Consider the following 23,291-nt stretch of genomic DNA (forward strand, 5'->3'; position numbering starts at 1 on the left):
TGTGTATTGGCTTACTTAGCCTAGCCCATCAGGCTGCTCTGAGGCTCTGAGCCAACAGGGCCCTTGACTTTGCCCCTCCTCTGCAGAGGCCCCTTCTCTTACTGATGCCCCGTCCTGAGGTCCTGAGCGACACCAACACTTCCGTGTGTGGCTGCTTGTCTAGGGAAGCTCCCAGTGCCTCAGGGACAATGGGGACCGAGGAACCTCCTTCCGTCCATCCTCCCAGCTCCGGCTCTGTTTCCTCCCACCTCAGCCCTCCTCTTCCTTGCTCTCCCACAACGGAGCCTGCAGGGGCTATGGGACCGGGACTGCCTGATGGAGACAAGAAAAGTGAGTCAACTGACAGCAAAGTCACACCCCAGGTTTCTGAAATGTGTTTTGAAAAGAGGGGGAGTGGCTATGCAGGTGGCCCTAATTGAATGGGTCCTTTACAAAGATAGCCATCAAAAATGTTTTCCTTATTGGCTCTATTACAAAGTATCATTTCATCCAGGAGAATGGCTTTTCTAAGAGCTTCTCTCCCTCTTAGTTCATTTCACATCCTAAGTCCAGTGGAACCAGCCTAGACATGTACTCCCCCCTCTCCCTCCCCAGGCGTACCCCAGCTACCCCTTCCCAGGCATACCCTAGCCTCCCCCTGCCCAGGCAAACCCCAGCCTCCCCTGTCCAGGCATATCCCAGCTCCCCCGTCCCCAGGCCTACCCTAGCCCCCCTCCCCAGGCATACCCCAGCACCCCTTCCCAGGCCTACCCCAGTCCCCCCTCCCCAGACATACCCCAGCCTCCCCCTGCCCAGGCATACCCCAGCGCCCCCCACCCCAGGTGTACCCATACAAAGAGCTGCAGCTTTCCCTTGGAGCCTCTCTGGCTCTCTTACTTGCACTTAGGCAGCACAGGCAGACTCACCACCTGGCAGCCTTCCGAACATTCATTCTCAGTTGTCTCTGGAGGTGGGCAGGACCCATCCATAAACCCCGGGGGCCCAATGTGTTTCAGAATCCAAAACTTTGGATTTTAGGTAGGTAATCAAGTGCACATTACCCACGTTGTATAAAGCCCAGTGGAGTCTGGAGGCAGTACTCAATAGTCAAATGCATCAGTATTTCTGCACCAAAACATTTCCACTACGTGGGACAAAGATGACAAAGAGCTTCAGGTCAACAAGGTCAGGTTTTGCTGCCACATGAGTTTTTTAAAAACTTAAAGCTTTCAGGGGTGGCTGGTTGGATCAATTGGTAAAGCGTGCAACTATTGATTTCAGGGTTTTAAGTTCAAGCCCCACACTGGGTACAGAGATTACTTAAAAATAAGTTCATAAAAAAAAAAACTTAAAAGTTTTCAGCGCTTTTTTACCTTTTGGAATTGCAGGTAAGGGATGATAGATCTGCAGAGCCTCTCCTTTCTCTTCTTTCTATTGCTTGAGATATTTTCCAAACTAATCTGCCATAAAGAGATTCCAACTGTGTTTGTGGGCAAAGTTTGAAAGGCAGTTAATAAATAGTGATGAAATCCTTCTGCTCAGCTCAAATTTAAAGAGAAAAAAAAATCTGTTTCACCTGGACAAACCCCTTTCACAACGACCCAACATCTGCCTATCTGTCATCACGTGGGTTCCCTAATTTGTCTTCAGAGGACCAAACCATCTGCCACCTTGCAGCCCAGCTACCTTGCACCTGCACCATCCAGATGGCCACCTTTTCTTCAAAAGCAATCGATCTCCTCCTTAAATTCCCCTGTGGTTCAGAGTCCTTGTGTGTCAATCACAGTGTTAAGAGGTAGCTTCCTCCTTGAAAGAAAGATGATAAGGACTAATCATCCGAGAGCCACTCACAGACTCCTCTTAAATATAATCAGTGTGTGGTCACAGGAAATCTCTTGATGAACTGCAGAGAAAGTTCCTAGAGGACTTCCCTCACGATATACCCCACACTGCCTTCAAAGTGACCACAACACAGCTTTTGCTCTGCCCCACACCCACTTTTCACTGAGCCTTCCCTTACTAAACCCACACAATTCCCACATCCCTCCCTCCAGCCTCCCTCAGCAGGTGGGGATATTGTTTTAAAGAGAGCTAGACATAAGTGCTCATATTTCCGCTGCTTATTATCCAGAAGTTGGCCACCTGGAGGGTCCTGTACCCCCAGCCATTGTAATGGCTCCAACACCCATTTTATGATGGTATCTTCCAGTGGCCTCGGATCGCTTCCCTCTCTCTCTCCTGGTCTGCTGGCTCTAATTCCTGCTCTTACTGAATTCCACCTGTTTTCTCTTGCCTCTGAGTGTGGCCAGTGGTGCCTTAACTCAGCTGTGGGACACAACCCCCTTTCTTTGATCATCTCCAAATACCTGTCATGTCTGGTGCTGCTAGCAAAACACCTTCCACTGAAGAGTCAGAGGTGGGTGCGGTCTACACTGCAGGTCCAGCCATAAGACAGCTTAAAAGACACTATCTGCCCTCTTTAGAAGAGGCTTTGACCTCTCAGGTCCAGTTTCCTCCCTCTCCGCACACCCTCCCTCCATGCTCCATCTCAAAACCCTGCTTGTTTGAATGTACAGAGCAATTTCATTCCCTTGGCTGCAGTGAGGCTGAAATTGATCAGGCCTAACTCAGCCAAGGCCAAACCATGTGAGCCCTACTACACTGGCCACCAGTGGGCTTCCCTAAGATGGGCACCTGCACGTTCTGTCTGTGGGCAGAAGTGAGGTACGTGTGCACCTGAGATCTGATCCTGCTAGGTCTAGGCATATTTGTGTCCCCATATCTGTCTGTCTGTGTCCTGGGAGGATTTCCAGCTGTAATAAATCATAGCTAGCAAAAACTGAGTGCTCACTCTGGGTCAGGCAGTGTTCCACATACCTTATGTATAATCGTGACAATCTGACAACATTACCCTTTTATTATCATCCTTGTTCACAGATAAGAGACCGAATGGAAAAATTAAACAACATTACAGGGGTGCCTGGGTGGCTCAGTTGGTTAAACTGCTGCCTTCAGCTCAGGTCATGATCCCAGGGTCCTGGGATTGAGCCCCACATCAGGCTCCCTGCTCATGCCTGCTTCTCCCTCTGCCTGCCGCTCCCCCTGCTTGTGCTCTCTCCCTCTCTCTCTCTCTCGCTATCTCTCTCTGTGTGTCAAATAAATAAATAAAATCTAAAAAAAATAAATAAAAAATAAACAACATTATATGCGCTCAAGTATCTGGGTATCTCTGGGCTTGGGGTCACCTTATGCATCTGTGTATGTGTGTTACATAATTATGTGTTATATCCGTGTGTGTGTGTGTGCGTGCGTGCGTGCACACGCACGCATGTGTGTGTGTGTGTGTGTGTGTGTAGCCCAAGAAACCAGGTTGGTCTCTCCTGCCCTGGTCCTGGGAAAGGTTCATGCCTGCTGTGATAGGCCTTGGTGTGTGGCCCAGGAACAGGGACGGAGAAAGGGACAACTGTGCCTGTGTGTGACAATTTAGCTCAGGCAGCTGACCTGCTGTTTCAGCAAGACCAGTGTTGCATGTCCCCTGTGATCTCTTTCATGGGAACTAGGGGTGAGGTCAAATAAGTGGCTAGGGGTCTGGGTACTTCTCTCTCTGCCCTGATACTGCCAGTCTCAGCTTCAGGCAGAACAAAGGAGATGGGGTCCAGTTGCCATGCAGAGAGACAAAAGGTAGGATGTCTTAGCAGTGACAGCTTGACTCACAAAGGACTGTTATTGAGCAGTGATGGCAAATGAGGCTTCTCCTTTTTCAAAATACAAGTGAAAAGCCACCTCTCTAGGAAGGTTTAAACATTTCCTACCTCAGCCAAATACTGAAAGGCGACTTCCACTGTGCTGAACATCTTACACCATCAGTAATCCTTATACAACAGGATGAGGGTAGCTTGTTGCAGTAGTCCCCTAGTTACAGATGAGCACATGAGGCTCAGAGAGGCTAAGTGATTTGTCCAAGGCCACATGACTAGTGGCAGATCCAGAATGCACGTCCAAGTCTTCCTGCTTCCAAAGCTTGGACTCCTTCCACTATATCAAAGTATCTGTGAACTTCTTGATTCTCCCTTGGGATTTTCCCATTCCTAGCATAAGGTGCCACCTCACAACAAACAGGCTGCTATGTTACTGTGACCCCAGGGTTTTCTGGCTTGGAAGGGGGCAGTCAGCAGCCTCCCTCTGGGCCTGGACTATCCATTTATAAAAGCAAAAGGCTCCCCAGCAGCCACTACTATTGTTCCTCCTTAGAAACAGTGAGGGGAACAGAAAGCACTTGCCCAGTCACCCATGGTGGGTCTGGGCAGGATGACACCTAGAAGCCAGCCTCCTAGAGCAGGACGTGTGGTCCTGAGCCTCTCCGTGGCCTTACGTGGTGTGACTGATAGTGGGAGGATCAGAACACTCCATGAGCAGAATCTCACAACTCCCCTGCAGGACCCATGGGGACCAGTCCTCCACCCATCTCTGCCTAAGAAGGGCTCTGAGGATAGTGCTCCCGATCCTCAACACAGCCTCCCAGGTCCTGGCTGACCTGAATCCTGCCTCAGCCCTTCACTCCCTACCCCCTCCCCCGCTCAGGCCACACTTACTACCCTGTTTCTCAAAGTCATCGAGCTCTCCACTTCCTCCATCCCCTCCGATTGGAATGTTCTTCCCTGGTGAACTTCCCATCCTACTGTCTCATCCTAACTGCACTGTCCTCAGGGAAGCCCTCCCTGGCCCTCCACGTCCTGCCAAGACCTCTGTTAGGTGCATTCAGAGGCCCTGGACTAGGTTCAAATTGCAGGGAATCACTTGTGATTGTTTGGTATCCTTCTGCCACCCTAGACCACAGAATGTACGACAGCGGAGACATCTATGTCTCATTCACCACTGTGTCCCCAGTCCACGCTGCTTGGCACATAGCAGTTGTCCAGTGAATATTTGTGAAATGAATATAGACATGCTGGGAGGAAGGCAGGAGGGAAGGAAAGAAGGACGGACAGAAAGAAGGATGGACAGAAAGAAGAAAGGAGGGGGGGAGGAAAGAAGGAAGGAAGGAAGGAAGGAAGGAAGGAAGGAAGGAGAGACAGAAAGGGAAGGAGGGAAAAAGAGAAGGGCCATCAGCCTCTGAAACCCCATAGTTTCCACCCTCTGGAGCTCTGAGACACACTAGCTCATTTTGCCATAGAGACGTCAATTGCAAAGCTATCATTCCTTTGAGGTCACTCGGGGGAGAAAACCCATCAGAACCAGGCAGTAAGAGGAAGCCTTCCCCGGGAATGCAGAGACCTCTATTCTGTGGCTCCCTGATTCACCTTCCAGACACGGCAGTGACGTTGTCTTTCCTCAAGGTGCTCATCACTCACAGGCGTGACTACCCTGGACTCAGCCGTGCTGAGATGACTCAGTCTACACTCCAGCCAGACTTCCCGCCGTCTCCTGCTGGCCGTGCCAGCTGGGCTCCCAGGCCCTGACAGCACACATGCTCAGGCTGAGGTCACTGTCCCTCCCTGACTGACCTTCACCACCACTGTCTCAGTCACGGGGAGCTTGGTGCGCTGTCCTTTCTCTCCTTCACCAAGGAGGGTTCATTTGTCATCTCTTTCTGGAAGGAGGAAACCGTAGACTAGAGGGGAACCGGAAGGAGAAGGAAGGGAACCAAAGACTCACGCTACCTGCTCCCATAGTCCTGCCCCTCTTCCAGTTCTGGAAGCCGGAAGATGTCTTTGCCAGTGACCCTGACAGGGCCCCGCCCCGGGCGAGGCCGACCCGCCCCTCCGTAGTATAGTCTGAGCTTCAGCCCTGAGTCCCGCTTGCCCCGGGGGATTCTGGGGAAACTGGGAGAGGGAGTGAGAAAGGCCCGGATGAGGCAGCGTGTGTGAGGTCCCGGGCAGTGGAACGCCTGCTTGCTCACGGCTGCGGCCGGACCGGCAGTGGCTGTGCACCCAGACGCGTCTGCCCACTTAACCACCGGCCCGCAGAGAAGTCAGCTGGAGCCGCTCCGTGGGGGCGGGAGGCGACCACAGGCCACAAGGTCCGCAGGGGTGCTAAGACCCTCACATCCCCAGGAGGGTGTTCTCATAGCCCAGGCCTCTCTGATGGGAAAGACCTTTAGAAGCCCACAGCTGGCTCTTCCCAGAAAGCTTCCTGACAGAACCCAGCAGTGAGGGGCCCTGGGTCCCAGCCAGGGCAGGTGGCCTGGGCCGGGGGCAACACAGCGCCGCTCACCTTCTCGCGCATCCCACCCCCCTGCAGGCCTTCTCCCATTGCTCCTAGAGTCATCAGCAGTTGGCAAACTTACTGGGCTTACCATTGTCCCCAGAGCTGTACGCGCATAACGTTTGGGGGAATGCTGATCTGTGCCAGCCCCCTCAGTTTACAAACGGAGAAACCGAGGTCTGGGTCATCCTGGTGGGAAAAGGCTGAAGTGGACCTGACAGTAGAGCTTCTGGTTGCAAGGTCTCCCTGCGAACTGCCTGTCTCTCATCCCTACATGACCTCCAGAGCCAGCTCCCAGCCTTGCTCAGAGATAGAACGTAGGTGCCTGCCCCAGAGAGGGGCGTGATATTTGAGTTCTAGGAGGGAAAAAAAAAAAAGGCAAAAAGGAGGCTTTGCCATAGAAGGGAGGTTGGTTTAGACTCTCCTCCTCCACCAAAAGTAAGCTGTCCCTCTGAAACCCCAAGCAGAACTCATCAAGGACATTCCCCACCTTGAACTCTAAACAGACTAGACAAGCAACTCACACCTGGAGCTATTCATAATTAAGTGACAGAGTACAATGAAACAGAGTACATAATTACAAGTGAAAAAAATATAATTTTCTTTCCCTGCTATTTTTTTTAAGATTTTATTTATTTATTTGACAGAGAGCGAGAATACAAGCAGGGGGAGCGGCAGTTTTTTGGTGCTGTATAATTCACCAAGTGCTTTCCTTCAATCTCCCTCCCCCCCTCTCATTTTTTATAGCCCTATCGCTTCTGAATATTAGCTTATATGTGTACCTATTGATTTGCTTATTAACTGTCTCCCCCAGGAGAACATAAGTCCCATGATGACAGATTCTAGATTTCTTATTTATTCATTGCTGTTTTCCTAGCATCTAGAACAGAGCTTGGCAAATAGTAGTTCATAATTTAATAAATGTTTGTTCAGTGAATCAATGAATAAAATTATCAGGGTTACAACTGTTTCTGACAGGGATTATAATCCCCATTTTTACGGATCAGTATGCTGAGGTTATGGAGGCTAAAATGGCTTTGCTCAAGGTCGGACAACCACCGGTGGTGTGAGTGCCCCAGACAGGGTCCCGTGCTAGCAGCCTGGCCAGCCCAGATGGGGCTGGGAGAAGCGCTGCAATGTTAGGCGAGCACACACTGCTGGAACGTGAAGATCTGGGGGAGACCCTGAGCCTCAACCTTCTTGTCTGTAAAATGAAGGCTTCAAGGGGTGCCTGGGTGGCTAAGTTGGTTAAGCGTCCAACTCTTGGTTTCAGCTCAGGTCATGATCTCAGGGTCATGAGACCAAGCCCCGCGTTGGGCTCCGTGCTCAGCGAGGAGTCTGCTTGAGATGCGCTCTCTCTCCCTCTCCCTCTGCCCCTCCCCCTGCTCACTCTGTAAATAAATAAATAAATAAATAAATAAATAAATAAATAAAATCTTAAAAAAAAAAGGGAAGGCTTCAAGTAGATGATGGCTCGGATCTCTTCTAGTTCTGTGGTGCTAAAACAGTGTCTCCTTCACAACAGCTGGACTTTATCCGGAGGACGTGGGCACCAAATTCTATCTTCCCCCATTGTCCGCATGTAGTGGCAGGAATGTTCTGGTCCAAAGTCCAGCTCATCAGGCCCTTTGTCACATGGGGCCCTGTGGGCTTGGATAGGCTAAGTCAGGGGCTGAGAGTCATAATAGCTAAGCAATGGAAACAACCTAAATATCCACTGACTGATGAGTGGATAAAGAAAATGTGGCGTATACATACAATGGAATATTATTTGGCCTTAAAAGAAAAAAAAGAAGGAAATCCTGCCATTTGCAACAACATGTATGGATGTGATGGTTACTTTTATGCATCCACTTGACTGGGTTAAGGGATGCCCAGATGGCTGGGCAAACATTATTTCTGGATATGCCTGTGAGAGTGTTTCCAGAAGGGATTAGCATTTGATTCAGTAGACTCGGTAAAGAGGTCAACCCTCACCCACATGGGGTGGGCATCATTCAATCCATCGAATCGAGGGCCCAGTTGGAACAAAAAGGTGAAGGAAGGGCCAGTAGGCTCTCTCTTCTTGAGCTGAGACACGCATCTTCTCCTGCCCTCAGACCTGGGAGCCCCTTGGTTCTCTGGACCTACACCAGTGGTCCCCTGGTTCTCAGCCCTTTAGACTTGAACTGAATTATGCCACCAGCTTTCCCGGTTTCTGCTTTGCAGATGGCAGATTGTGGGACTTCTCAGCCTCCCTAACAGTGGGAGTCAGTTCCTATAATAAATGTCCTCTTATCTCTCTCTCCATATATATATCATGTTGGTATATATAGATAGATATTTATATATCATGTTGGTTCTGTTTCTCCGAAGAACCCTGACTAATACAATGAACTTTGAGGTTATTATAACTGAAATAAACCAAACACAGGAAGACAAATACTGCATGATCTCACTTCTACGTAGAATCTAAAATAGTCAAACTCATAGAAGCAGAAAATAAAATGGTGGTTGCCAGGGATTGAGGGGGCAGAAGTAATGGGGAGGAGATGGTCAAAGGCTACAAAGTGTCAGGTGTGCAAGATAAGTAAGTTTTGGAGATGTGCTGTACAGCATAGGGCCTATAGCTAACAATACTGTATTGCGGGGGCGCCTGGGGGCTCAGTCGTTTAGTGTCTGCCTTCGGCTCAGGTCATGGTGCCAGGGTCCTGGGATCGAGCCCTGCATCGGGCTCCCTGCTCAGCCTAGAGTCTGCTTCTCCCTCTCCCACTCCCCCTGCTTGCATTCCCCCTCTCGCTGTGTCACTCTCTGTCAAATAAATGAATAAAATCTTTAAAAATATACTGTATTGCTTAAAATTAAGCGGCAGATCTAATGTTAAGTGTTCTGACCTCACACATAATAGTAACAACAACAACAATAATAGTGATAATAAAGGGGCAAGAGGAAACTTTGGAAGGTGATTGACATGTCTATGGCTTTGGTGGTGATGGTTTCATAGGTGTAAACTTAGCCCCAGACTCACTGAGTTGTAAATGTTAAATATGTATAGCCTTTACATGTCGATTACACCTCACTGAAGTGTTCCAAAGAAAATCACGGACTGAGGGGTGGGACCACAGCGGGGGCAAGGCTGAATGCCGAGGTAAGAGCACTTAGGGGTATGGCAGGAAGGAAGGGGCTGCAGACAGGAGAGCAGAGCCATGGCCAGAGGCATTTTGGGTGGCCCAGGAGTGGCCTGCTGTCCTCTCTCAGGCTCTCTCCATGTCCCTGCAGGGAGCTCTCCCCCATGGTGCAATGCCTTCTTACTTAGGTACCTTCCGGGAGGTGAATGAGGGATGAGCGGTGATACACGAGGCTGGCGCCCTGCTGAGTACCGTCAGGAACAGTCCAGCAAGGGTCAAGAGTGGCTTTTTCATACTGTGGGTCACCATTCCCTCGGTGTTCATCAAATCAACTGAAAGCAGAATTTTCAAGCATTTTTAAAAAGGAAATAGAGAACAAAATAGTCTAGAATAGAAAACAGCGAAGTGCTTTGCACATAATGAATATGTTTTATGTCATTAAATTTTTGTATCTGGTGTGCGAGGGTGTGTGTCTAATTATACTACACTGGGTTGCGATATAGAATGCTTTTTTTTTAGTATAGATTGCAGTCAATGAGTTTGAAGAAACCGAACCGACGGTCTAGAAATCTTTCTTCATTCATTGTCTTTGCTTTTCAGAAATGTGGGAAAGTCCCCTCTGAACTTAGCACATTTTATTCTATTAGTCGTGAGCACGCACCGAGCAGCTGTTCCTGCCGGAGACTCAGAAGAAGGGGTGCCTGCCCCTCAGGAGGTTATGCTGGGGCTGGGCCAAAAACCAACGTAGAAGGCACTGTGACAAAAGGGGCGCCACGTTGGGGGACAAGCGTGGGGCTAGATGAGAAGCTGGATGTTTTAATGTGGCCACTCTGACGCCACCTTCTTGACACTTTTTAAAATCATCAGTTTGCAGAACAGAATCTTACCACGCCTACTCCATTCCCGATCCTCACCCCAGCCAAGGAGGCTCAGGACTGGGATAGGAAGGTCTGTGTGCTTGGTCTTCTTTTTTTTTTTTTTTTTTTTTTTAGCCTAAAGTTTAATAGCTGGGTTTCAGACTGAGTCAAAATGTCCCCGCATCAAGACAACTGTGTGCAACAGCTGCTGTTGTTACAGTCAAGATGCTGCAGGAAAGTTCCATGGACCTTCCCTGTGGGCCCCCCTCACACAAACTCTCGTTTCTCCACTTTGCCAATTTGAGGTCAGTATGCCTTAAAAAGGGTGGCATTTGTGTCAGCCAGTCCTGGCCTCCTGGGTGAGGGCTAAGTAAACAGGAGTCCTGGGGAAAGACCATTTCTTCATGAGGGCCCACGGTGGATTTTTCCAGGGGAATGAAAGGTTGCCTTTGTACAGAGGAGAGGGGAAACAGAATCTGCTGTTTCATGGCTGCCCATTCTCCATGACCTCATCAGTGTTGACTTTCTCGCCATTTCATCTCTCTTGGAGCCACAGAGAAGGCAGGGAGGAGCCTGGCGAACAGTGCCACCTTCACTAGAGAGAGCGGTCAGGGGAAGGGGAGAAGTCACTGACAGCTGCCCCTCACGCCGGGTGGCACGGGCTGAAGGAAGGAGGGGGGAAGCCGGGAGTCCCTGAAACAAAGCTGCCTTGCCTTGGACAAGGTGTGTGCAGGTTTCAGACGCCTACCAGCCAGACGTCGATTTTTTGGCTTGCATTATTTTTCTCAGGAGGAAGCAACATGGAAATGACACCTGCCCTGTAATTTAGGCACTTCCTGGAAAACCATAATTACCCATCCTATTATAATTACCCGCCACTGCTCTCTTCCATTTGGAACCCTTGTTTCTGTGAGTTCTATTCTTAAATTCCTTCCCCGCCCTGGGAAACAAGACAAAGCATTTGAAATGGTTTCTTGGTGAATATTTTTCTCCTCCTAGGACCTTTATATATTCCCAGCTACCCCTTGAACATCTATTTTAATTTTCATATAAATGAGATTATTTTTCTAAGTGACTGAAAGGAAAAGAACAAGGGGTTATTTTCCACGACCAGCAAAGAATAGAACTGAACGTCATCTCCTGATTTTGTTTCTTCTTTAAAACGTCTAAAGAGAATCCTGCTTCTTCAGGCAGAGCCAGCCCGGTGCCTCAGTAGGGACACACTACCACCCAGCTGTTTGACCTTGCACGAGGCACCCATCTTTCCAGGGGTTGGCTTTCCAATGAGAGAAAGGAGGTTTAGATTAAATCTGCATTTTTCAAGGGCTGGAGTTCCAACACCAGGGATTTTAGGTGACAAAAGAGCAGCGCATCAAAGGACATGGAAGCCGGCACTGAAAGAGCGCTCTCCTTTGCAGTGACCTTTTGTTTCTTTAATCCTGTAGAAGAGAAGGTCTCCGTTTGGTGCCAGCGGGCCTTTAACACTTCTCTAATGACTTTGATCTTCCTTTACAACAGATGAGCAGGTCTTAGGTCCAAGCCACCTGCTGGCAATAGCAGCTGGAATTTAGTAACTTCATTTTGATTTTATGATTTTTATTTTTTTCTGCCATTTTATTTTATTTTAACTTATTTTAACTATATCTAATTTTCTATTTATGGTGAAAATACAGCGTCTTTTTAGTTTTTATTTTCTGGTTGAAAAGGGGCTTCCCATTTTAACATGGGCGGGAAAAGCAGGGCTTGAGGCAGGGAAGCACTTTAAGTAAACCTGTCAGGGTTAACCTCTCCAAATATTAGACAAGACCAAGGAAAAATATACAAAGAGATTTTTTTTTTTAAAGATTTTATTTATTTATTTGAGAGAGAGACAGAGAGCATGAATGTGGGGAAGGGTAGAGGAGAGAATCTCAAGCAGACTCTCCAATGAGCGCAGAGCCCATGCAGGGCTCAATCCCACGACCCATGAGATCAGAACCTGAGCTGAAACCCAGAGTCAGGCGCTCAAGCAACTAAGCCACCCAGGCACCCCACAAAGAGTTTTTATATAGCCCTTGTCTCCCTACACACACAGCCTCCCCTACTACCAACATCCGGCACGAGAGTGCCATGTTGATTACAAGTGATGTACTTACACTGACACATCATTGTCACCCAAAGTCCATAGTTTACATTGGGGTTCACTCTGGGTGTTGTACGTTCTATGGGTTTGGACAAATGTATAATAACATGTATCCACCATTACAGTATCATACAGAGTTGTTTCACTGCCCTAAAAATGCTCTGTGCTCCACCTACTCATTCCTCCCTCTCAAGCCCTAGAAACTACTGATCTTTTACTATTTCCCATAGTTTGCCTTTTCCAGAGTGTCATCTAATTGGAATCATACAGTGTGTAGCCTTTTCGGATTGGCTTCTTTCACTTAGTAATATGCTTTAAGGTTCCTCCATATCTTTTCATGGCTTGACAATTCATTTCTTTTTAGCACTGAGTATTTATTGTCTTCATGTACTTCAGTTTATTTTATCCATTCATCCACTAAAGGACATTGTGGTTGCTTCCAAGTTTTGGTAATTACAAGTAAACATCCATGTGCAGCTTTTATGTGGACATAAATTTTCAGCTTGTTTGGGTAAATACTAAGGCGTTCAATTAAGATCATACAGTAAGAGTATGCTTAGTTTGTAAGAAACTCCCTGTCTTCCAAAGTGGGTGTACATCTGGTATGCCCTATACATATTGCATTTTGTGATATTGGTTTTAGGGTTACAAAGAAAGTTTAGCAAGTAGGTGCATTTGCAAACATGGAATCCTAGAATAATGAAAATAGACTAATTATTTTCTTCCCTCTTTTGCCTTTTCTTATTTTTGCTGGTTTCCATTTTTCCCTTTGTTAATTTGAAAGTTCTATCTACTTTTCCATTCCATTCTCTCCTGGGTCATTTATGTGTGGAGAGCATCTTTTCTAGAATATTTTCAGCAAATGGGGTTAGCCTTAGATATATTTCTTTTTCCTTAACAGATGAATCACTTCAAAAGGCACAGTCCTATGGAGTCTATTTCATTAGCTTGTAGCTTCTAGTACTAGATGGGAAGTGTAATGCCAACCTGATTCTTTTCTCTTTTCAGATAAGTTGAGGTAATTGCCTGGACCCTATAACATTTTCCTCTTTTATCCTTTACGGTTCAGAAATAGGCAGGTACTTTCTTGTCCTTTCAGCCTGAAATTCAGAAAATCCTCTCAGTCTTGCAGATTCAAGTCTTCCTTCTGCTCAGGGCAATATTTTTCTATGACATTTATTATTTCTTTCATCTATTCCCTTTTCTCCTTCTGGAAGTCCTGTTATTCTTATGTTAGGTCGTTAGATCTGCCCTCCAAGACCAATTTTCCCCCTGATTTCCATCTCTATAATTTTGTTCTGTACTTGAAGCTATTTGCTGACCTTGATTTTCCAGGCTGCTTATCTGAATCTCAGTGGTGGTCATTTTCTCCTTCAACTCTTCACTTGAACTGTTTAGTTGGAAAATCACATTTTCAGCTCCACAGTCTCTTTTTACTGTCTTTAAATATCGGCAGGGCTTATTATTTTCTTAAATTCGTGTTACCATCTGCCTCTTGCAGCAGTTCTAGTTCATTGGGTGTACCTTCTGTTTGTCCTCCCTCTCCCTGCCAGCTCACTGAGGCTCAGGTCCAAGTGCTGGAACACCCTGAGGGATGGGCATTCTGTCGGTGGAAAAAGGGGAAAGGATGCTATCCTCATCAAGGCAGCTTAGATGTGGGCACGCCGCCCATCTCCTGCGGAAGCATCTAGAAAATGCTTCCCTAGTCTGGGTTCCATGGAGTCTCCAACCTCAGGAACAAGGAAACTTAACCCTTACTGGTTTAACAACTTCTTAGCTGCTGAGATGAGGCACAGGGGACAAGATGTCTCTGCCTGGCCCAGTGTCAGCCTTCCCCTGAGGGGCCACAGATCAGGGTCCAAGTTCCTCAGGCTCCACCTCTTCTCAAACCTTATTTCATGTACAAACCGATGGGGTAGAACAACGATCTCTCATTCTTGCCACTGGTCCCTACAACTGTTTAGTAAAGGAGAGAGAGAGAAATTAATTATGAAGTGGATGGAAAGGGAACCACAATCAGGTAACCGTGTCCCCAGAATCACCTCTAAAATATCCCTTAAAAAGTTTTAAAAGATTTATTTATTTATTTTAGAGGTGGGGAGTGGGGGGGGGGGAGAGAGAGAGAGAGAGAATCCTCCAGCAGACTCCTTGTTGAACGCAGAGGCCTACACTGGCTCCATCTCAAGACCCTGAGATCATGACCTAAGCTGAAACCAAGAGTCTGCGGCCCAACCGACTGCACCATCCAGTCGCCCCTCCCTTAAAAATGAATTTAAGGTAAAAAAGCAAGAGGATTTACAGAAACATATCAAGTAAATAGTATAATACATGTAGTACCTGATATGACAACAGTCACAAAGGTGGTGTGTGAATGACAAAGCCTGAGAAATACTGCACCAGAAAAATGTTGACTTTCCCTTCCAACTCTGGTGTGTTATCACTCTATATAGCAGAATAACCCAATATTCTTCCAACAGTGTTGTGTACCCCTTTAAAGGAAAAAAAAAAGGAGAGATCACAATCAAGATAACTAGTGAAATGACTTCTCCATGGTCAGGTGAGCCATATATACATATACACACACACAACACACACACATATATACACATACATATGCATATATATTTTTATAAGTATACCATGTATGCATGATGCATATGTATCATATGCATATACAGATCTCAGAATGGAGGCAGGTAATTAAAGAAAGCAAGAAGGCAGGGATTATAATGTTTTATATATAATCCAGTTGAGTGACAGCAGCAAGGACACAGAACACTGGCCCTATTAGAGTAGAGCAGGACCGGAGTTGTGGCCATCCTAAAGGACTTCCTCTCACAGAGCATCCTCTCCATTTACCGCAGCGGAAGAATCTCGTTCAAACTCAGAGCCTCCGTGTCTCCTTTGTTGTATGGTGTTCCTTGTTACTCCTCCAGGCAGTGTGGGGAAGAGGGGGAGGGAAGGTCAATGCGGCACCTCTTAGAAGCCCTGAGGGCACACATACGCCCCTCAAAGCCACAGACACACACGCAAGCCTTAAACATTCCAACATCCACAACCCCAGGTCACCCGGCTGCCTTTAGCTCCTCAACAACAAAAGGGGCCTGGCTCCATTTGCAACGGACTCGCCCAATTTGTTCAACTTCCCTGAGGACTGAACACTCCACCAAGCTCACCAAAGTGCCTCCCTGACTTCAGGAAAACTTCAGGCCCGAGGGGATGGACAGAAAGGGCTGCGGTCGAGTCGCCTGCCTTACCCGCTTCCGGTTGACTTTGTTTAAGGAGCGCGAAGCACGGGGAGGGGACCCAGCCTGTAACGGCGGTGCGCAGGCCTGCGGGCTAGTGGCGCGAAATGAGCGCTTTTGAAGGGGTCCTCGGCGGCGGGCGCACCCACTTGCCACCAACAAGTGGCAGAGCCAGGGCCAGGCTGCAGCCCTCCCAACTCCGTCCGATCCAGGGCTTGCTGTGTCACTGCCCTGGCTGAGACCCGCCCCCGCCCCCCCCAGCCCCCTTGGCTTATGATAGGGAGTTTGTCGCTCCAAAGCAAACTCCCCTTCGTTCCGAAGTCGGCCTCTGTGCCAGCAAAGAAAGCCACTGCGCCCTCGGCGCGGGGCTCGCCACACCTGTGACCTATTCAAGGCTTCCCTGGCCCCGAGCCCCGCGTGAGCGGAAGCACGTAAGTGTGCGTGTGTGCGTGCGTGCCCGAGCGCACACGCGGCTCTGGCTCGGCGCACTGGCCCAGCCCCGGGACTCCGGCGCACGGGGACCGGCAAGCCCGGCCTGCGCCGCACACAGGTCGGCTGGCCCGGCTGGCGCGTGGCCCAGCCCCGCGGGGGGTGCGGGGGGTTAGGAGAAGTCGGTCATTGTTCGCGGGGCCGGGCGGCCTCCGCTGCAGCCGGCGGGCCGCAAGCCATTCAGCCGACAGACAGCGTCTCGCGCTGCGGCGGCGCGTCTCCCGCGCGCACCTGCCCGCGCCCCTCCCCTCCCCGCCCGCCATCTGTCGTCTGCGAGCCATTGTCAGCAGCCGTGGCCGGCGTCCAGGACGACACCCAAGGGGACCCGGAGCTTAGGCCGGGCGAGAGGCAAACAAGGAGAGTTTATTCCCAGGCGCATTTGGAGGTGACCTTAAGCAAAATAGCCAAGCCAGGGTGTGTGTGTGTGGGGGGGGCATCCGCCCACTCTCCCACCCTCCAGCTTTCGGCGCAGGGTTTCTTTTGGGGTCCCTCCTGGACCCGGACGCCCATGGGCTGTGATCAGAGCGGGAGCCTCCTGCTTGAGTTTTCTGAGATGTTCTCTGGGACTGGAGGAACCCGTCAGCTGGCAGATCCCGCCGCTAGCTTCCCTGAAGAGCCCCTGGGAGCCCGTTTCAAATGCAGATGCTGGTTTTGTCTGCAAGTCTGATCCTCCAAGTCTACCCCAATTGTCCAGGCCTCTTGGGATACTGGATTGAAAGAAGAGTTTTTCTTTTCTGCAACTGCAAATGCAGCCTTTTCAAGCCAGCCTGCTGTCCTGGCAGTCTTTTCTTCACCCACATTTGTTTAATATCTCACATCTATCTTTCTTTAATGTCACTGGAAGTTTCAAATGCTTTGATGTATCCCGACCAAAAAGAAAACAAACATACCAAAACAAAACAGCTATGCTCATTGTGGTCATTGTGAGCTTGCCTTTTCAGAGTAGGACTTTTGTCCCCCAAAGATTCTAATCCTCCCTCCCTCCTAGGTACTGCCCCAGCCCCAGCCTGAGGAGCTCACCCTCTGCTCACCCAACCCCACCCCACCATCCTCGTCCCCCCTCCCCTCCCATCACCTCTTTCCACAGATGGGAAACCAAAGGCAGAGAGACAGGAGATGCTGTGGATAGATGTGGACTTTCACTCTCTGGATTTACAACAAAAAGTCCCCGCACTCAATCGGGACTACTCTTTCTAGCAGGCGCTTCCATGCAAAGAGGGGTGTCAGAGCTTAAGGGGGTTAGATGTAGGGCTTCTCCATGTCAGTAGATGTCTGTCTCTCGACGCTGCTGCCAGGAAGAGGGAGCACCCAGAGGTTTCTGACCCCCTGGAAGCATGCTCACCACACCAGGCAGAGCAGGATCCCATACGGAGGCTCTCCTCCGCTAGAACTTTGAGTGCCTCCAATTCGTAATTCCCCATCCAAATGAGGGCCTGGTAGGGAGAAATCAGAATTAGGAATGGAGAAGCCTTGCTGGGATAATGCACCTCAGGCCTCCTCCCTTGGACAGAACTAGAAACAGAAAAAAATGTACTTCTGTGAATCCCCTTTCCCATACCCTTCAACTCACAGGTGGATTCTTTAAGTGTGTTAATATTACTCATGATTCCTGGGCTGTGTGTGTGTGTGTGTGTGTGTGTGTGTGTGTGTGTGTGTGTGTAGGTAATACATGCACGTGGTACAAAATTCAAAAGGAACAAATGGTTATTCGGTGAAAAACAATTTTCCCTTCCACCCTGTACCCAGAATGCCAGTGTTTGGTTTTCTGTTTCTGTTTGGCCCCAAGAAGACTAGACTTCCCTCTGGGCCTCTCGGCTCCCAACTTTCCTCCAGCTGTGGGATCTGGTACAAGACTCTCCTTCTCCCTGACCCTCTGCTGCCTCCCGAGTACTACAAGGGTAAGAACACTCACCACATGAGGTCCTTAGGACCAATGAGAACGTGTGAAATGTGTTCTAGGCCTGCTGAAGCCTTGTCAGTTATCACTGTTAGAAACAAAGCACAGTTCTCACACCCCTCCCCTGGTCTAGCAAAATCCAAGAGAATAGGATTTGAAGGTGTTGGATAAGAAGAGGAAAGCTTTGGGGAAGCCTGGGTGACTCAGTCAGTTAAGCATCTGCCTTCGGCTCAGGTCACAGTCCCAGGGTCATGGGATCAAGTCTCGTGTCGGGTCCTTACTCAGCAGGGAGCCTGCTTCTCCCTCTGCCTGCTGCTCCCCCTGCTTGTGCTCTCTCTCTCTCTCTCTAACAAATAAATAAATGAAATCTTAAAAAAAAAAAGAAGAAGAAGAGGAAAGCTTTGGCAGCTGGGAGACTCTAGGCTGTTACAATGTGAAGGACAGCTGGAGTTATGAAAAAATGGGAAAAGAGGCTGAAGAGAGGTGTGTCAGGTTATGCCGCATAACAACCAACCACAAACTATATATGATAATAAGAATTTGATTCTTGCTTAGCATCTGTGGGCCACCTGTAGCTCTGCTTGAGGTCGTGGACTTGTGTGGTAGCTGGAGTGGTTCCATTCCATGTGTCTTATTCAGGGGCTAGATTGAGGGGTCTGGCTCCCTAGGGGATATTCTTCCAGCAATGACAGAAGCATGAGGCACAAAGCCAGACCACACAAGCATAATATCTGCTGACATCTTATTGGCCAAACTAAGTCACATGGCTAATCCAAAGTCAAGGGACTAAGGTTCACACTACCCAGCGTGAAACAGTGGCAAAGGTATGTATTGCCATGGAGCCAAGAATTGGGAGCAATCTTTCAATTCCTTCTCTCTACATTCCTGGCCTAGATAACAGCTATCCCCGGTAGCCTTAATACCACGCATTCGCTAAGGATTCCCTAACTTACATTCCAGTCCCACAGCTGTCCTCTAAGTTGTAAACAACCCCCCATCTCCACTTGCAGATATCACACACTTCTCCAAGTGAAACTCTCGGTTCTCTGTCCCTACCCCAAACTGACTCCAGCAGTGGTCCCTCCTTCTACCCTCCTGCTCAAAGAAGACGCAAAGGATCACTTTTCACCCGCTCTCTCCCTTAGCCCCACAACCAAACTCAGCTCATCAGCATGATGCTGCCTCCACAGCATGCCTCGCCCTGGTCCAAAGCCCCAGCAGCTCTCATCTGGATGACTGTCGTAGCTTCATAACTGCTCTCCCTGCTCTTCTTTTGCCCCTTAACACATGACCAGAGAGATACGCAGAAGCTCTAGATCTTCTGCTCCTTACCCCGGTGGTTCCCATCTCAGAGAAAAGCAAAGTCCTTATAGTGCTACACAAAGCACTATATAACCTGCCCTCACTCCTCCACCTCTCTAGTACTCTGGCCTTCACACTTCCTGCTCCAGCCACACCACCCTCCTTACTGCTCTGCAGACACCATCAGGCATGCACTGGCCTCAGAGCTTTTGCATTTGCTGTTCCTTCTACCTGGAAAACTCTTCCTCCCAACTTCAACACTGCTAGTCCCTTGCTTCACCTCCCCCGGAAAACTTCCCCAGGCCACCCTATCCAAAACTTCACCCTTTACCCAAACTTTCAGGTCCCTTTCCTTACCACTATTGAACCAATTATATAATTTACTTATTAGTTTTGTTTATTTTCTATCTCTAGTGGGGGATAATGTATGCTCCATGGATGATGACCATCCCAGTTTGGCCAGGTCTGTCCTCATTCTAGCACTGAAATTACTGTGTCCCAGGAAATCCTTGGAAAACTGGGGTGTAGGTCACCTACAGGGCAGTGTTTTTTCTCTATTTTGTTCACTACTCCTTTATCTGGTGCCTGGCACATTGCCTGGCACTCAATAAATAGTGGTTGAATGAATGAATAAACAGCCACATTGATCATCTGAAAACTTTAATCAGATCACATCTCTGCAAGGCTGAAAATTTTTCAATGGTTCCACACTGCACTTAAAATCTAAACGGCTTACCATGGCTATAAACCCGGCCTATGCTCGCACTCACCTGCAGCATCTTGTACCTTCTCTTCCAACACTCTCCCTGAGCTCGGGGCAGTCTAACCCCCTTCCCACCTCCTCAGGTACACCAACCCTTCCATACCTCTAGATCTTCGCCTGTTTTCTTGGACTGGAATGCACTTCCCTTGGAGGCTCCTGCTCATTCTTCAGTTTAGATGGGGTCCTCAGAGAAGTTTTCCTAGGCTGTGCTATCTAAGAGCATCCTCCCAGGCCTCCAGCTCTCCACCCTGTTTATTTCCTGCACACCACTCATCACTAACTGTAATCACTCCTGTTTGTTTATTTGTCTGTTTATGACCTGCTGCCCATGAGGGCAAGAGCTGTATCTGTCTCATTCTCTGCAACAGCACCACTGTCTAGAACACACTGAATGCTCTTAAATGTCTGCTGCAGCCATGCTCTGTGGTCAGGAAAGGAGTTGGCAAGACTTCATGCCCAGAGAAAGGAGTTAATTTCACTGGAGACCAAATGGGCTTTTTGGGCAATGAAGGAATTCTTTGGACCTTGCCAAGGAAGATACTAACTGTAATAAAAACAATATATACCATTGATTCAGCACTTAACATGGGCCAGGCACAGTGGTAAGCACCTTATATGCATCACCTCATTTAACCCCACAATGACCTCATTATTATCTCCACTCTCAGGTAAGAGAACTAAGTGTAAAAGACACTGTCCGTTGTCTGCCTAATACCAATTCTCCACATCTTCTTTGCTCATAGAACCTTTGTGTGGGGTAAGAATGTGTCCAGGCCTGGGTGACAGATCACAAAGAGTCTATTCCCTGCATTCCTAGGCTCCGTTGCAGCTAGGGCTGGCCATGCGAGCCTATTCTGGACAGCATGAAATAAGCAGGAGTCTACTGGGGGAAGAAGTATTCTGAGAAAACTTCTATTCCAATCCTTCTTTCTGCCTTAAAGTGATATGTTGTCTGGAGCCCTGGCAGCTATCTTGTGGCCATGAGAAAATGAGCCCAAGAATGAAAGCTATAAGGCTAAGCATGGCAGATCAGAAAAGGAAGACTCTGGTACTCTGGTAAATCATCTGAACCAACACAAACAACTGCCTACCTCCCGTCTTTGTTTTATGTGAGTGAAATAAACCCCTATTTGTTTAAGCCACCATTAGCCAAATTCACTGTGACTTGCAAAAATGCATTTTTAACCAATAGACTGGAAGTCAGATAACTGTGGAGAGAATCAAACCTAGAGAGCAAGAGTCCAGTTGGGAGGTTGACTGTGGAAGTCTAGCAGTGTAATGACTGGAACTTGAGCCCAGATTTTGTTGTGGTGATTGAAAGTAAACAGATCCTGAAGACATTGATTTTGAGGCCACTTAAACAGAAGGCCAGGGCACTCGAGTGGCGCAGTCAGTGGGGCGTCCAACTCTTGGTTTTGGCTCAGGTCGTGATCTCAGGGTCATGAGCTGGAGCCCTGCAATGGGCTCCTCGGTCAGTGCTGAGTCTGCTTAAGACTCTTCCTCTCCCTCTGCCCCTCCTCCCCATGCTCTCTCTCTCTCTCAAATAAATAAATAAACCTTAAAAAAAAAAAAAAGGTGGCCAAAAAAAGGAGGTATGGGGTGTCACGTATATTGCTGACCAGGATGTCATGGTGAAATTTCCAAAAATAACAGAGGGACATCTACAGGGAAGGTTAGGGATCAAAGATGAAAGGACAGGGTGTAAAAGGACTACCAACTTTTAGTTTCTATTATGCTCCAGGCACTGTGTCAGAAGTTTTACAGTACCGGTTAGTACTTGGATGGGAGAAGTTTTACAGTACCAGACCATATGGACCTCCCAATTGCCTTGCAATGCAGGAATCATCTCCACGTTAAAGAAGAAGAAATTGAAGCTCAGGGAGGAAGTAAAGTACCTAAGAGCTATAAATTCAAAGTAATCCCAATCAAAATCTTGACAGGCCTTGTTAAAATATAATTGACAAGCTGATCCTAAAATTCATATGGAAATACAAATGATCTAAAATACCCAAAACAACTCTGTGGAAAAGGTTAAAAGTGGAGGATCAACATCTGATTTCAGAAGTTATTATAAAGCTGTAGTAATAAAAACAACATAGTATTAAATAAAAAGCTTCTGCACAGTGAAGGGAACAATCAACAAAACTAAAAATCAATGTACTGAAAGGGCAAACATATTTGCAAATGACATAACTGATAAAGGGTTAGTATCCAAACTATATAAAGAACTTACACAATCAACACCCAAAAAACAATCCAATTAAAATATGGGCAAAAGACATGAACAGACATTTCTCCAAAGAAGAAATCCAGATGCCCAACCGACACATGAAAAGATGCTCAACATCACTCATCATCAGGGAAATGCAAGTCAAAACTACGGTGAGATGTCACCTCATACCTGTCAGAATGACTAAAATCAACAACACGGGAAACAAGTGTTGACAAGGATGTGGAGAAAAAGGAACCCTTTGCACTGTTGGTGGGAATGTAAAGTGATATGGCCATTGTGGAGACCAGTATCGAGTTTCCTCAAAAAGTTAAAAATAGAACTACCCTACAATCCAGTAATTGTACCACTGGATATTTACCCAAAAAATACAAAAACACAAATTCAAAGGGATACATGCACCTCTAGCAGGATTATTTACAATAACCAAATTATGGAAGCAGCCCAAGTGTCCATTGATTGATGAATGGATAAAGAATATATATATATATATATATATATATATATATATATATATATATATATATATATATGTAGTGGAATATTACTCAGCCATCAAAAAGAATGAAATCTTGCCATTTGCAACAATATGGATGGAGCTAGAGAGTATAATGCCAAGTGAAATAAGTCAGTCAGAGAAAGACAGATATCATATGATTTCCCTCATATGTGGAATTTTTAAAAAAGATTTTACTAATTTATTTATTTTAAAGAGCGATAGAAAGAAAAAGAGGGTTCGAGTAGGGGGAGGGGCAGAGAAAGAAGAAAAGGGAATCTCACGCAGGCTCCATGCACCAAGCCTGACTTGGGTCTTGATCCTATGACCCTGAGATTATGACCCGAGCTGAAATCGAGAGTTGGATGCTCAACTGACTGAGCCATCCAGGTACCCCTCATATGTGAAATTTAAGAAATATATCAGCAAAGGGAAAAAAGAGAGAGAGACAAATGAAGAAACAGATTCTTAATTATAGAGTACAAGCTGATGGTTACCAGAGGGGAGGTGAGTGGGGGGATGGGTGAAATAAGGGATAGGGAGTAAGGAGTGCACTTGTCGTGATGAGCACCGGGTGATGTATGGGAGTGTTGAATCACT

The sequence above is a fragment of the Eumetopias jubatus genome, unplaced genomic scaffold, assembly GCF_037043125.1.
Source record: "Eumetopias jubatus isolate StellerSeaLion01/CBP00866 unplaced genomic scaffold, mEumJub1_p1.0 scaffold_1, whole genome shotgun sequence".
NCBI classification, from domain to species: Eukaryota; Metazoa; Chordata; class Mammalia; order Carnivora; family Otariidae; genus Eumetopias; species Eumetopias jubatus.